At 38.8% G+C, this 14,783-nt stretch overlaps 1 protein-coding gene across 30 annotated transcripts in view; it reads right to left on the bottom strand.

Annotated features, from left to right (window-relative positions):
* The window catches only part of TCF7L2 (transcription factor 7 like 2), a 226,048-nt gene that overhangs the window by 208,810 nt on the left and 2,455 nt on the right, over positions 1-14,783 (bottom strand). The gene's annotated exons all lie outside the window — the stretch shown is intronic.

Consider the following 14,783-nt stretch of genomic DNA (forward strand, 5'->3'; position numbering starts at 1 on the left):
GAGCCCGAATCCCATTGATTGAATATAAATCCCTTTTGATTTGAGGCAATGGAAAAATGACTTAGCTAGGAGGCAAAGGACTTGATTTTGTGCCCGCCAAACCAAAAGGAGGTGTGCTATTGACCTCAATAAGAACAGTTCCTGGTCTTTTTTTTTTTTACACCAGTTTAAATCTGGTGTTCATGCTACTGAATCTTGGTTAGGTCAGAATTGACTGCCATTCCATTCCAACTCTTTTTAGGTTCATACATAAATGGATCATGATTAAACCAGGATATTAAAACAATCACGTCACAAATTTTAACACCATTTCTGTGTGGTTTTACTCTAAAGAGTGACTCTGCATAAAATAAAAAAAAGACACGTGAGGAAGTTATCTAATGTTTATTTCTTTTCTGTTTCCATTTTAAATGCACTTAAAATGAACTTCTCCTTTTCCTCTTTCCTCAACTGCCTGCCATGCAATTTTAACCTAAAAATCAAGCTGGATTCTCTCTTTTCTCTCATACTTACTCACATCCAGTAAAAAGAGACCCTGAAAACCAGATTTCGGCCTCTGCTAGACCTGTGCAGCTCCACGGTCTTCAGACTAAGCCTTTAATGAGGCCTGTAGGTTTGTACAGGTGCAACCGACACACCCTGTAATTGAAATCTAACAAACAATGCAGCTAACTGACAAAGAAAGGACAGAATCCAATTCATTCTCTTTAGCAGCATTGGCTGGGAGCATTAACAAGAGTAAGCAGTAGTAAAAACTTCACGGACTTTGCAAACTATTTAGGCATCCAAAGATGGAGACAGTAACTAATGGGATTTTCAAAAGCACCTGGGCTCCTAATTCCCATTGAAATCAAGGACACCATGGGGACCTCATACACTGGTTATGCCTAGTTCTCTCCTTTAGTAGTTTTGGTCTTACAAAAATATCTTTTGGCCTAATAGAGGGATATCTGGGGGTACATCTACATTGCAAGATATCTTCCGGAAAAGCATATTTCAAAATAGAGCATCCACACTACAGGGAAGCCTCAAAATGAGTCCGAGGCAGGCTCACCTAATGTGGACATGCTATCTCGATTTAGAGCCCTGGCACTGTAGAGGAATAACTTTAGAATGGCCCTGGTGAGACGCTATTTCTACATAGCAGCAGTGGAGCATCCACACACAATGTCTTTCGGAAGAGGCATAATTCTTCGTGGAATGAGGTTTACCAACATCAGAAAAAGCCCTCCGTTATTTCGATTTTCTTTCAAAATAACGCAATTGCTCTGTGGATGCTAGTATTGTTTTTCCGGAATAACATTCGTTATTCCGGAAAAACAGTGTAGCGTAGATGGGGGGAGGGATAGCTCAGTGGTTTGAGGATTGGCCTGCTAAACCCAGAGTTGTGAGTTCTTTTGGTCCTTGAGGGGACCATTTAAGGACCTGGGGCAAATCTGTCAGAGATGGTACTTGGTCCTGCTGTGAAGGCAGGGGACTGGACTCAATGACCTTTCAAGGTCCCTTCTAGTTCTATAAGATAGGTATATCTCCATGCACTCTGGGTGAAATGTAAATGGCCCATGACATACAGGAAGTCAGACAAGATGCAATAGCCCTTTCTGGCCTTCAATACAGTGAAAGCTTTAAAAATCTGACTCAAAGTTACCCAAGTTAGCAGATGCTGAATGGCTCAGAGAACAGAACAAGTGAGTAAAATTAAACATGTGTGAGTTTTTGCAGGATTAGGACCACACATACAACATGAATTTCCTGACTTGCAACCAACGGCTGCTTTGACAGGCTGAGTAGCATGTGCCTTGCAACTGAATAAAGAGCTGTTAAAAAAAGAAAAAAAAAAAAAAAAGGGCAAATCAAAGCATTCTGCTGGCCTCACAAGTGATGTTCTGCTGACCACATCTCAAGAGGCTTATGGATAGAAGACAACCACTTCCTCTATCCGTATTTAACTGGAGCCATGGCATTGATTACAGAGGCACCTATTGTTATTTGTTAACAGGTTCAAAATTACCATAATAATTCAAAGTAATGGAAAGGCTATTCGATAACCAAATATAAGGTATCAAGTTACCCTGAGTGATGGCGAATTACAACAGTACAAGTGTAACTGAGAAGACAGCCATTACCAAGAAATGTTCAGATTATAAAACACAAGGGGTTGGGTGCAGGAAGGTAATGTTAATAGATAAATTAACAATAAACTGCAACAGGTATATTCAATTATATGCTCTGTTTCTAATGTTGGACCAACACAGTGCTAGGACTTTCAGGTTGGTCGATGTATCAGAACTGGCTTGTGCGGCTGCACGTTTTAGACTACTAAATTTTTAGCATAGATCTTCTGTAAAAGTAATTATACGTTCTACTGCATGTCATGACAGCAGCTGAGAAAATGAACGTAATTACCAGAATTACCTAATCACTGCATGGAATTCCAAAGGAAATTCCTCTTCTTGCGTACTTTACCTTGGAAATCTCTAGATTCACATTACCAAAGGCACAGACAAACAGAGCACTACAAAAGTGAACAAAGAACGTATCTACTTTAAGAGGAGCTGCATTAAAAAAAACAAAACAAAAAACCACACAGGCACTGACTGTCCTTTCATAGGTTGGACAGGGCAGCTGTTTTCGCATTGAGAACTTGCACATAAGCAAGTTCACACAACTTTTTAATGCAAAATTCTGCCTTTGCTCAAAATAACAAATTTGATTTTGCTAAGAAATAGGTCCAGATGCACCTCAAAACTGGTCCACTTCCAGAGGAAATTGCCAGATTTTGCTTAATAAGACCTCAGTATATATAGTAGTAAGTTTCTTTTTGGTGAAAATTTGGCATAGTTTAGAGTTTATAATAAAAAGTGGAAAGTGTCTTATTTCAAGAACTTCTGGGCATAGTTACAAGTATTCTACCTGAAGGTGTACTTAGGTCATGATCTGATCTATGTCTTGGAATATAGTGATCAAATACCTAAGAGCCCAATCCTCAGTCATGTGAGTAATTCCATGAACTTCAATGGGATTTCTCATGCAAGATATATGTAAGAGGCAAGATAGGACCCTTTGTCCCCCAACTTCCCTGGGGATGTCCCATATCTCAAAAAAATAAAATAAAACTGAGCCATAGAAAGGGTTGAATTATCTCTTCTTGGCAAATTCTGCAGAGATGGGAGCAGAAAGGAAGAATGTATTGACACTTCATTCCCACCCACCCTAGTCCCCGCTAGGGATGTAAAAGAGCAGTTGATTAGTCAACTACTCGCATTTTCCCCTACCCTTTGCTGCCTCTATAACAGAGGCAGCAGGGGGGGAGGAGCCCAACTTAAAAGCTGGTTCCCCCCCAGCACGGTCTCTGCAGGGCCACTTGCTTCCTCCCTTTCCCTGCCCCCCCCCCCCCCGGGACCTCCGTGGACAGGAGGCTGCTCAGACGGAGGCTGCTAGACCCAGCACGAGCCGGGACTCATCAAGCCTGGTTCAGTCCTAACTCGCACTGGGTCCAGGAGATACCCCCGTTGCGCTCTGCAGTTTAAATGTAGTAGGAGCCGGCTGCCTACACACCCTGCTTTTACTACATTTAAACTGCTGAGCTGCAGCGGGGGTAGCTCCTTCTGAGCGCCTTCCCTTCTCGACTAAATGTTAGCCGATACAAATTGCATCGACTACACGTTTACCCAGTTACCCGCTTCTTAACATCCTTAGTTTCCACTCCCCTCTCCTGAATGAAGGTTGCATTTAGAGTTGGCAGTACAGTATCACAGAACAAAGTTTTTTGTGTGTGCAGGTTCACCTGAGCATTTGGGGACAACGATGAAGGAAGGGGGCAGGATTGAGTTATTTAAGTTATACAGCACCCAAAACCGACATCACAATAAATAATCAGAAAAAGGTCTCTGCCCTGGAGGGTTTACAAACTACAATGGAAGACCCCCCAACAGGACAGCAGCTACCACAGCACAACTACAGCTACCACAGCACAACTACAGCTACCACAGCACAACTACAGCTGTAGCATAGACACTTCCTACAACTACAGAAGGATTTTCCCCCTATCAGTGTAATCAAGCCACTTCTCTGAGGCCTTGTCCTTCCTAACCCTCACCGTCAATCTATCCTACATGACTTCTGCTACTAGGGATGTTAAAAAGCAGTTAATTAGGCAATCACGTAGCCATTAAAAAATCTTAGCAGTTAGATGGTTATATGCTGTGGGCTCTGCAGCATAAAGCTGATACAGAGCTAACAGCACAGGGTGGCAGCTGGCTCCCTAGCAGCTAAGTTGGGAGCCGGTGTGTAATCGTTATGGTAACTGATAAGCTCAGGGTTATCAGCTAACCGTTTAAACAGTTACATTGTTACATCCTTAGAGCTACGCAAACAGCTTAACTAAAGTCAACCTACTCATCATAGCGTCTTGCATGCAGGAAGGTCGGCAGGGGCTGCTCTCCCGTCAACACCGGCTACTCTGCTCATCTTGGTAGAGTACCAACGTCAACAGGAGAGCACTCGGAGATCAGTTTACTGCATCTACACATAAATCAAAGGCTGGTGGATCGATCTCTGCAGCATCAATCTCTGGCGTAGTGGAGACAAGTCCTGAGAAGCAGCAGGTAGATGGACAGAAGAATTCTGTGAAACAAAGAATTCTTCTAGCAGTCTGGCTGCATTTACAGTGGGAATTAGGTTGACCTAACTCCACAGAGTAGTGCGTGAAATTTTTCACAGTCCTAGGCGAAGTAGCTGGGTCAAGCTAATGTTTATGCATAGAGCAGGCCTAATTTAACACCCAATGACTCTTAATCTTTTCTTCCTGTTGGTAAACATTCATGTTGGTGAATAAGCTATCCAGGATCTATTTGTGTCTGTACAGTGCCTGTTAAAGCTATTGGGACTGTTTGCAAGAGTCAGAAATTGCAAGTATGGGGTCTAAAATGATGCATATTTACTTTAAAATGTTTGTTCCTAAAGCAAAGCAAAGGCAAATTTTAGTCCACATCGCCCTAGTAGGGTAGGAGTCCAATTAGAATACCAATAGCATAATGTCTGGAATTGTCAGTAGAGGGGGGAAAAAAATAAACCAACTCTTGGGTTCATATAAAACAAGGACAATTTAATGATGAGTAGCTGAAAATGTGGCCACACACGCACATACTCCTTCACATACACAGAAGCAGTTCATCAAAAGTGAATCCCTGCGAGAGAAAGATGAATTTGAACCCTTTATCCCCTGTCCTTTATAAAAGCTGCCACTCAGTAAACGGAGATTGCTCTAATTACTGTGACAATTCTGCACCCTGTTCAAACAACTTTTGTGTTCTGGACAGGTTTCTCTGCGAGTTTGAAATTCTTGGCCTGAGAACCACTCTTGTCTAAAAGAGGTTTCTCGTTCCAAGCACAGAATGCAACACTAACAAGTTGTTCCTCTTTTCAGCTCATTTCATTCTCCTCTTTTCCAATTGCCCGATTCAGAGCTTAATGGAAACTTGTCGAATCTTTTCTTCCCACAAAACCCTGTAGATCCCGAATGCAAGCTGTGCACTGGGTAACCACACAGGAATCTCATATTGTCAATTAAAATTGGATAGACACCTGATAACCAAGTACACATACTAGAATAATATAAATCACATACGTAAACACAGATATGCACATGTAACCAGGCAGATAATCACATTACGAATATATTAACAAAACTGTCACGATTCCAACTTCCATTTTCACTCATCCAATTCCACTTTTGGTCTAGTTTTCACAGAGATTCACATTCTTAAAAAATTAATTGAAGTTAAACAAAAATTACACTTAACTCCCAAAAAATGAATAAATAAATTAGGCCTGGTCTATAGATTCTGAAGATATTTTGCCCTTATGCAGTTAAACATCTTTTATGGGGAAATATATTTTCCTTTATACAGTTACATTTTGGCTATTACAAAAGTTATGTGCTTGACTAACTCCCATAAAGAATATGACTTCTTTCTAGCATGTCTCTATTTCTTGTATAAACACAAAAAAATCTCTTAGTTCTATTCTCTTTGGGGGAAGGCCTGAGAAGGAGGGGAACAAAACAAAAAATGCACAAGTGGCATCCAGCCAGGAACAATAAATTCATCCCTCTCTACAAAGACACAGATGGAGAAAAGACTCTCTCCTCTACTGCTCAAGACAACCAAACAAGTAGCCAGCCTGGCTGCCATCTTATTCTTCTGATATGTTTAAGATTATTTCATGGGATTCTTTACACCAGTAAATAACCAGCTGCAACCTTTCAATAATCATTGGTTGAATCCAGAAGTTGACTAATGCAGCTATCTATATGCAATGTTCCACATCAAACCTATCCTGGGGTTCTCAACTGGGGGGGGTCACAAAGTGATTATATGGGGGTACCAAACTGCCAGCCCCATGGAACTGACTGCACAGAGCCCCTTATAAAGTAAAGGGGGTGGGCACACACAGCAATATGTTGAGTAAAAGGTGTCCCCAATACACAAAGTTTGAACATCGCTATTCCAATCCATACCTGTAATGTGGCACCACTTTAACTACATCCATTTTAAATTGATCTAATTCAACCTGTAATGGAGGGGCTCTTGCTTGTCTATATAAGTGATCAATCCCAGCTCAATCCCAGTACAATTTCAGCAAGGGTTAAACTAACTTTCATTAGGGATTTGCACCCGTTTAAACAAGACAGGATTTTAAAGCTGATTTAGCTACTTGTCCCTAGTATAGACCAGGCCATATGCAGGATAGCTGTTGATTCCTATGAGTGTTGGACAGGCTTGGCCCTTTATATGGTGGCAGTGAAGCATCTCCTAAAAGTCGGAGGTGGTGTCCTTCCACTATTTGCTTTTAACATTTCAAACTCACACATGCCAAAACGTAGGACGCTGCACTAGTTCCTTTTTCTGAGGCGCCCTCTCTTTTGGGGAGTGCAACGCAGTACCACAGTGGAACTCTTAGGCAGATGGGGATTTTGTTTTTATAGCACCTTTCACACCCTAGGCACTCCAGAGCACTTTCAAAGCAGCACTGGTAATACAGAGATTGTAGTCAAACATGGCAGTCATTATGCATTCAACACTACTTCCCACAGAGCCTTGGGCATTAAAATCATCTGTTTTACTGAGCAGAGGAAACTGTTAGCCAGGACACAGGGATTATCTTCTACCCATTTCAAAAAAAAATTGCCATGGGATCTTTAACATCCACATGGACGGGCATCTAAGAATGTGATTTAAATGTCTGACCATATGCCTGAAAGAATTCAGCACCCTAAGCATCTGACAACAAAGAGACACTATCTACAGATCTTCTTTTCTTTTGCTTGCACTTCCTTCAGCAAGAAGCAAAAACATTTTAACAACGTAAATATATTTTCCTCTCACCAAGGCCTACGTGTCTCCTATAATTTCCATCATTTACTGTCATTATTTTTTTTTGTTGTTCAAACTAAAACCAGCAGCTTGTGAGTCAGAGAACAATCATTAACTTTTACAGCTTCCATACAAATCCACCTACTCACACCGGAAAGGCAGTATTGACAGGGAAGGGGGCCTCAAAATAAGCCCTATAGACCAGCCTTCTACGAGTGAGGGCCACGCTTCTGATGTCCTATTATTGCAGAATCTGGCCCCAAGAGTTATTTTATTTAGTTATAAAATAATATATACTTGTACAGATCTAAAATATTAAAAATCAGTGACCAGACAAGATAGGAAGTGTCATTCTTTAAAAAAAAAAAAAAATCCTTTTACTGCTTTTTGCAAAACTTTGAAGTCAGGTCATGGCATCTAGGGCATGATCCAAAGTCTGTTGAAATCAGTGGGACACTTTCCACAGACCTGAGGGGTCTCTGGATCAGGTAAAGAGCAGACAAGTCTTCTTCCATTAATAACTGTAAGATGAATACAAGGATTCTGTCTGTATCAGAAAGCAGCATTAGCCATTTAAGCAGTTAAAAATGAACTCTGCTGTACAGATTATGGGTTTCATGCCACATTGCTCCTGCCAACAGGAAGTCCCAAGGAAGTAGATGGAATTTCTGGGTGGATAAGAAATGCAGAACCTAACTCGACAATCTTCCCAGTATCCTCCCAACTAGAACGCAAAGACATGCTCTACCGCAACATGTCCCATTAAAAAAGCAGCTGCAGCATCATTGTAAAGTGTCCCATCCTTACTAATTCATTCAGGAACAACTATAACACTGCTCAAATGAATTAATTGGGAGTAATCAGGCTGTCCACTGTGTTTACATAGGAATCCCATTGTTATTCAGTATTAACAAAACACCTCAAGTGTAGTCAAACAAGACCCCTGCATTTAGTTTAAGGAAACTTTAAACTGATTAGAACAAAATTACTAAAGTTTTTAGTGCATCATAATTGGCACAGCAAGCAGAAATCCAGTTATCCTCTCAGTCAATATTTACAGCGTTCCTCTTTCCCATTCATTCTGCATTTTCCTCAAGAATCTCGCTGTACCCTACATCTGTAATTCATTGACTTTACAATTTACCACATGTTGAGATGGAGAGGTCTCAGCTCCATTTGAATCACTGCACAAATATGCAAGTGATTTATCGGTTTAAAACTGAAGACTGCAAAAGAACGACTCCACTTTTCCTGAACATTACTCCTTCTGGCAGCCCATGAACAATTACAGTTCGTACTAATTAAGCTCTGTAAATGTGCTGTGCCCTGCTAATGCCTACCAGGCCTCAAATTTATTTTCATGAAGCCAAACTTTAGCCAGCAACTTAACTCATTCAGCGCCGGCCCAAACTGTTGCCTGCCTATGACCCCAAGGAGAATAAGGGTCAAGGTTTTCGCCCACCTAAAACAAAAGAATAAAAACAGAATGGGTTGAATTGCCAACATGGAATTAGATGTGAAGAGAGGAGTGACGTATTCTGGGAAATGGAAGACCATCACGGTTGATAATAACCTGTTCAAAAGGTACTACACTACACCATCTTGGTAATGTGGTGTTAAGGGATTCATATTTATCCCCAGAGGCTAGTAAGCTACAGCATTCCATTGACTAGGAAAATGCATAAAGCCTTCAACTAAACTGCCTGTACATTTAATCTGTAGAAAACGTAATGACAGCAGTGTGTGTGTGTGCGCGCGCACGCATGTAAAAACCAACACCACAATTTACATGATTTGTAGAAGAAACCCACATATGGAGGACAAGAATAGATTTCTAATTTTTTTTCTTCCCCTCTCTCCCAGATTACATGCTAGTATCTTTGACTTGGATGTGACAGTAATCTATAGGGATACTGAAATCAAAAAACCGCTACAGAAAACAAAACTAGATTAAAACCTGGGCATCGTTTATTAATCATGTTGTCTGATTTAAAACACACACAATGTGCAGGCAAGCACTTATACTGTAACTGTCCTCTCTAGGAAAGCATGTTTAATCAAGAGAATGAGCCATGAACAACAAGCTTTAGCGAGTGAAGCAATGCTTTCCCCTGGCCCTCATGGCTTCCTTGACACTTAAGAGTCAAACCCTTGCCCCCAACTTCTCCTTTAGTCATTCATCCAAATATGTTTTTCAATTCCGGAATAGTTAGCAGTCTTTCTTAGTCATCCAATAATCCCTCACTGGTGTCTGGATTCACTACACTTCCTCAGACAGCATTTTCTTCCCCCCAAAACTACCTCAATTTCTCTTCCCTAACACCTTCCTCCTTGCAAACTCAGATTTTTCCATCTTAAAAGCACAGAAAACCTTTTTTATTCAACTATTGTTCTTAAGCGACAGCTGGTAACTGCTGTACTCGGTGTGTGTTTTCATATAATGGAGTTTTTTTACCGAAGTCCTATCCAAACATCTTTTTTTTTTAAAAATCAGGCTAATAATACATATTTCCAAGATGCATTTAACTTGTGTGCATTAATCCTGGCATGTGATTTTTCTTTTTCCAGCTCAGTGGCACATCAATAAATTAAAGGGCAGTTCCAGGTATCAGGTTTCTTTAAGTATTCTGGGAAATATTTTGTTGGGTTGGTATCTAGATACACTACACAATACACTCAGTGTGTTCATAAAGGATGCAAGCTGTAGTAACTTTAAAAAAAAAATTGGCTCTCCACATTGTTTAGAATTGCTCTCGGAATTTTTCTGCACTACAAGTATTAATTATAAACTTAACTATATCCTACGTAAAAAGCAAAAACATAAACCTGCAGTTAGGAGGAGGAGTGTAATATTCTTAGCTTTTTGGGGTTTTCATGATTTCCACCCCCATCTCTCATTGATTATAATTAGTGAAAGAAATTTGACCCACTGCCAGTGTCTGTGGACCTTGGATATTATAAGGCCAGCGTGGCGTCAAATATCTTAACATTCATAAGTGTTATAGGCTGTAAATAAACCCTGTGGATTTATGACCCCGTGCTGCTTGCCAGCAAATGACTGTGGCACATTTCTTTCAGCAGACCTGTCGAGGTGCAAGTTTGCTTTTGGTTGTAAAATTAACCATTTCCTTCACAAATGTGCCTAATTATGAATCCAAGTTTAAAGCTTACTTGCATATTTACAGTAATTCAGTACCTAAAGAAACACACAGAACTCAACACCACCCCCTACAAACACCACGAAACAAGAGTTCTCACAACAAATACAGTGCAGGGGTGATAAGACCCTATTTCACTTACAAATCATTAAAAATATTTACACACACTTACCCTATATATTATATAATTGCAAACACATGGGAGGGCATGGAGGGAGGAGAGGATGGGGTGAAGTTGGGAGGGGTGAGAGGATAGGGTAAAGGAGTATATTACTTCTTGCCTGCTCCTATGTCTGCACAAGAATCTCCTCCCTTCCCCCAATATAATGTCATCTACTTCCTGTGTAGGAGAGCATTTGCTAAATCCAGGTTGTCTCATGCTTAACTGCCAATAATCCAACTTCCACATAACTCCCAGACAGCTGGGAAAAGGTCTTCAGAGTTTTAGTCATGGCACAGAAACTCACGTCCACCCCAAAAATCTGCAGCTGTCCTTTCTCTACAAGGCATTTTTAATCTGATTTTGAGACCCAGTCAAGAAAGTCTGACAAATGTGAAACACTTTTTTTTAAAACCTGAACTCTGATTTATAAACGTCAGTGATAGCTGCATCAAATTTTTTTAGCTGACTAAACTACGTACATGTGTGTGTTTCAAGAAAACAAAAAGCAAAATTAAAAAAAAAAAATCATGAGAAAAGAATAGAAAAAATCCAACCCCAGTTAATGTATGAATGCATTCAAAACCTGGAAAGGCATTTACTGTAATTTTTCAAGTACAGATCAGCCACGGGTGCACCTATTAAAATGTTCACTTTCCAAAGCAAATATTATTTTTAATGAAGTGCAGTACTGCAATTATCCTGTACACTCAAGTAACAGTACAGCATTATATTGTTTTGCAAGCTCCCAGAAACATGAAACTTTGCTATAACTGTTTTTCATAGCCCCTTCAGAGAGAAGCTGGCTGGCCAGCCAATGCTGTATTTTCCCTAAAATGAAATCAAATCATCTGACATTCAGATTCTTTGTGGAAAAGAAATTAAACAGAATCCAGGCTATTTACCATTGTGCACTACCAATCCTGATTCGCTCTGATGCAAAACTAGCAATCCAGTTATTTAAGCATTCAGAAGTTCCATATTGTATGTTCCAACTGATTTATGCCTCAGAACCATCAATTCTTATAGAATACCATGTTTCCACATAATTCCAGAAACTTTATTAAAAACATGTCCACTAAAAAAAAGAGAGAGATAGAGTGAATAACACACATCACTGAATGCTAAGTATCATAGAGCATTCACATGCTGACATATTAAGTTATAGCTACACTATTAAACTAGCTGGTAGATATTAATACCATAATCCATATTGCAGACATTAAACCTCAACCATTAGTACAGAATTAATACTGTCGTACTGATGCCGAAATCTTAACATGCTAGCCATAAATATTTCTGAAGGAGATGAAAAACAATTAGCATAAATACCAAAAGAAGGGCAAGAACACCTGTTCTTTTTCAGTACCGATAAGCATTTTATTGTTCTCTATTTAAAATGTAATGACCTGTGTAATTACAGTAATATTACATTGTATTGCAGGGGGGCTTGGAATGTCACACTTTGAAAAGTGTTGTCAAAACAATTCAAGGGGAAAAAAAAGGACCACCATTAACCCTTCACACTTTAGTGTCTACCTCTTTGTATTAAAAAGGATTGTTTGGTTCACTAGATAAAAGAAAACATGCATTTTTCAAGTATTACGCTTTTTTAAAAAAGTTTCCTTTACTGAACATAAAAACCTTTGTGAATGAGCTGCTCTCATATTTTGCAATTCCAAGCATTCAAAATTCAGAAATGAACACAAGAGGCTCGCTGCCTTACATGCAACCTAATAACAAATCTCTTACTTGGAAAGCAAACAATTTTAGGGCAAAGGAAGATGCAATCGCTCTAATAAAAATATGAAAAAACGTACTGGTAAAGGTTCTTAAAATATTTCTGCAAGTTGGAAACATTAACTAAAACACTAAATGCAGGATTCAAATTAAATACAACTGCTCTGTTTTTAAACTTTGACATGAAAACAATTTCTTTTCCTAATAGCCAGCTACCACCGTCCCTCTTTCAAGTACAAGGAAGACCGAGATTCTCAGATGCATTACTTCTTTTCTATTTGACTAGATCTCTTCTTAATGTGTATCTGTATTCTTAAAAGCCATCCACATTACTCTATCAAAGACAAAATTAACATTATACAGAAAAATCTTTGTCATTTTATAATAAAATTACTACTATCAGGCTTTCTGGAGTCTTCAACAATTAAAGCATTATTCTTGAGATAATGTATTATTCATCATAAGCAGATTTAATGACACTTCATAATTCTTTACATTTTTAAAACAGAAAAGCAGAAATCTGTGTTCTTAAGAGTTTGCTCTTGAACAACAGACAGCTGCAGCTACATTTACCATGAACAAAAATTCTGCCAAACCAAAATTCATGCATCCCAACAGCAGCAACCAAAAAGAAAAAGAATTATGCTGTTCCACCTTTTTACCTTATATTATCTAAAAGCTTAAAGGAGAGGGTATTAGAAGTCTACACAATACGTATTTTCTTTATATATTAATTAATAACCATGCAGAATTTTCTGTACATTTCCAACTTGCATTTGAAAATAAAATCTAGGTGGTTTAGTAGATGACAATACATGTAGAACATACAGTAGGTGTCACACATTTACCCTGCTTAATCCTTAGATTATTTTGCTTTCAGGCCTAAATGAATAACTTTAATTTTTTCAGCCCATAATTAAATGGTAAGCAAACACGGAGGCATACAGAATGTGAAAGAAAAAAAGGATTAAGATATGAAAAGGTTTGTGTTTCCTGATGAGCAAATAATAAAATTGCCTATTGAGAGTGAAAATATCCCTTTTAGAATCCATCTGATAACACACTACAAGGCCACCTGCTATGTCAACAATAAAATAACATGTAATCTTTTATACAATACTTTTAATTCATACAAATAGAACATTCTTAGGAAGGCCTTTTTTAAATCTAGGGAGAAGGGAAGGAATCCTTCCATTAAAGGTAACTGCTAAATGATCCAGATCTTTAGACTCTAATAAGAAAAAAGTGGCAAATAAATGTAATAAGGAATTATATCTGTTGTAACAAAAAATACTTTTGAAAATAAAAAGGAGATAAAAACCAAATGTAATGCCTCAATTAAGCTAATAATCTGGGAATAGTGAAATGCATTTTACAGTTTTAAAGAACTGCAATATAAAACTATCTGGAACCAAGTAATTTTTGGGAGACTGCTTTTTAAATCTTGACCTATCACTTACAGGATTTAAAATATATTTTTTTTAAACTGATGCACACGCAGAATACATCGAAAACCATATTGGAAGCAAAATAGAATGCATTTCAGCCTATGCTTTCCCTTCTCCATTCATTACAATTGCAAACTGCAAATTAAAAACCCTCTTCTACTGCCTTATATATCATGGTGCTTGAAAAGCAGCCTTACAAGATAACCATTATAAAATAACCACAACGTACCACATCCTTAAATACATGCAAAACTAGAAAAATATTTTTTTCACATTTCTATCCCTCTATATTTGCTATTATTGGGTAGTCACTGCCACTTCCACTGAGCGAAAGCAAGTCTGACCTGATGTTTAATATTTTAATGCTTTGAAACACTTGTAGATCTGATAAACTGGGATCGTCCAAGACTTAAGCCATTACCACAGATTCAACATCTACTGAACAGTAGATCTATTATTTCAAATTGCTCTCTCAGGTTACAAAAAAACGTGTAAATAGATACATGGTAATGGCGGGGGACCCTTCAGATTTAAAAGCACCTAAAGAATGCTAACAGACAACTGCTGGGCAAGTGTAAACAAACACTTCTTAACATTCTGTATTCCCCATGGGTTTACCATTCATAATTTTTAAAAAAACCCTCCTTTTAAAAAAATTAGTCTTGATATGTGCTACATCGGGGCATATAGCAGTTAGTGATAGATACTCCAAGACATCAAAGGAGAAACAGCAGCCAAGCCTACCCCATCACAGCCCAAAGTTTAATAGAACTCCACTATCTGAACTACAATTACTAACCCTCCCTCCTCCACCAGACACACACACACACACACACACACACACACACACACACTTACTCTTTTCCCAAGAAAATCCAACCCTTCACACTGACACACACAT

Source organism: Pelodiscus sinensis, chromosome 8, assembly GCF_049634645.1.
Source record: "Pelodiscus sinensis isolate JC-2024 chromosome 8, ASM4963464v1, whole genome shotgun sequence".
NCBI lineage: Eukaryota > Metazoa > Chordata > Testudines > Trionychidae > Pelodiscus > Pelodiscus sinensis.